At 44.7% G+C, this 2,234-nt stretch overlaps 1 non-coding gene across 1 annotated transcript; it reads right to left on the reverse strand.

Annotated features, from left to right (window-relative positions):
• Positions 1-1,844: 1,844 nt before the first annotated feature.
• On the reverse strand, positions 1,845-1,955 carry LOC126502417 (U6 spliceosomal RNA). The gene has a single exon (XR_007591923.1). It is a non-coding gene; the product is annotated as a U6 spliceosomal RNA (small nuclear RNA).
• Positions 1,956-2,234: the final 279 nt, after the last annotated feature.

The raw sequence follows: 2,234 nt of genomic DNA on the forward strand, positions 1-2,234 counted from the left end.
ACCCTGCCTCACAAGTTGAAGGTGCGCGTGCTCCCTTTCAGTGGTCTTTGAGGCCTGACATGTAGGCAGGCACTCACTGCTCTTGGTTGGAAGCCTTAGTGTAGGAGCAGAAAACTGTTCCTGAGCAAAGGACCTTGCCGAGAATGCAGGCCGTCCAGATGGAACTCTTCAGCACCTAAACAGGGCCGCCTGGTAGCCCAGTGATCCAGGGACAGAAGGAAGGACGGGGCAGGCAGTGCAGGATCCCGGAGAACACAGGAGCCCCTGGAGCCCAGGCTGAGGGTGCCGGGCTCTCTTACTGGGGACCTTGAGGCTCACTGCTCTGGGTGGGTAGCCTTAGAGTAGGAGCTTAAAGTAGGAGCTTAAAACTGTTGTTGAGCACTGGTGTCCCTGAATATTTTAACTGATATTAAACTAAGTGTAAAACTTATACCATAATTACAAAATGGCATTATTTTGACAACATTGTGTTAAAATATGCTCTGGAAGCCAAGGGTCCATGTGGTCTTCTGAGTCACATGTATGTTGAAGGAAGGTGTCGTTGAAAGCCATGCTTAAGATAGGGGCTGTGTAAAAGTTCTCTAGGGAGATGAAGGACGTGAAGCAGCATGAGAAATGGCTCCAAGGTGAGCTAGAGGCCAGTGACCAGCATTTCCCTGCTCTTAAGTCTGCACATCATGGGATGAGGTGGGAGCAGAGGGTGCTGGGATTGCTGGCTGTCTTTGGGAGCTGCCTGGGAATCTAGCTTGGGTCCTGATCAATCTGGCTTGCCATTTCTATCTCTCCAAAAGTGAATAATTTCCTACTCACTTCTGGGGTGACATATTTCTCTCCAAAACCATGATCTGTAAAATTAGATGTCTCAAGCAGCAATTCTCCCAGAAGGCAAGAAGACATGTTCTGAGCCTAGTCTGGAAGATGTGTGTTTCTGTCTTTTGCCAGGAGAGCTGGGCCAAGCCCAGACACCACAATTGCCAGAGACATTTGGGAGGTAATTGCGAGTGTGAAAGACGCTGGGTTCTGGTAATGGATGAGCTTACATCTCTGGTATCTTCAGTATAAAAATAACACAGATAACTAGGAAGGTTAGCCTAACTGTAATAAGGCCTGTACATTACAGAATCCTAATACGTCATACCAGACAGTTGATAAGCTCTTCTTTTCTTCTTCGGCTTTGAATTCTGTCACTGTTATTGTCCCCAGCCAAGCAGAAATAATTGTTTTCCTTAAAGCCACCATACTGTTTTTGTTTATATATCTTATTATGTGCAGGGTATGTGTCTTCATGTGCAGGAATGTGCACAAATGCTATGATGTACATGTAGAAGCCAGAGGACAACATGAACGGATTGGTTCCCTCCTTCTACCATGTGAGTCTGAGGGATACCAAATGCAGATTCTCAGGTTTGGTTGCTAACTGTTGAGGCACCGTGTCAATCCACCATACTGTCTCTTTGTTCCATACCTCTTTGGGGAATGTTGCACTATTCTTCTGTGACTTTAGCAGGCCAAGTGGACTGTATTTTGGCTCAGCTTACCTCCTACAAAGGTATATTTTGCATGATCATCCATGGCACTCTACTTCTGAAAGGCTTTATTACAAAGCAGCGCACTTGCTTAATTTGTTCATTTAAGGGTGGTGGTGTAGCTCAACGATAGAGCACTAAGTAAGCACAGCTAAAGCCCTGCATTCTTTCCTAGGACTGAAAACAAAATGCCTATCACTCCTGATGGACTATCAATTCCCCACTCTGTATCTAGCATTAATAAGTTAACTTGTTATGTTTAATTCCATATTTTCAGTTTGGAATTTATGAGATTTTTTTCTCTTTTATTGAAATAGAAAGAAGATGGAAAGCTTCACAAATGTGTGCGTGTGTTATCCTTGCACAGGGACCGGGGTAATCTTCTCTGTGTCATTTCAAATTTTGTATTTGGGCTGCCAAAGTGAGCACCACATTACATACTTTGAAAACACATTTGTAAAGTAGATGAGAGAACGGATCAATGAAAGAATGAAGGAAGCTGCGAAAGGACCTCAGCAGCTGAACTGAGCCACATCGTTGTGCTCTGTAGAAGAACCGCAGATCCTGTGCTAGTAAGTCAAAGCTGGGACTCATGAATCAAGCCTCCTTAGTTGTGAGAAAGACAATCCCAGGGAATTATCGTGGGGTGTGTTTTAGAGGGAGAATGGGGTAAGCCATGGCTAAGAACCAGGAATCTGAGTGTTATAA

This window comes from Alexandromys fortis, unplaced genomic scaffold (assembly GCF_014885135.2).
Source record: "Alexandromys fortis isolate MF-2015 unplaced genomic scaffold, M_Fortis_MF-2015_v1.1 scaffold_45, whole genome shotgun sequence".
Taxonomy (NCBI): domain Eukaryota; kingdom Metazoa; phylum Chordata; class Mammalia; order Rodentia; family Cricetidae; genus Alexandromys; species Alexandromys fortis.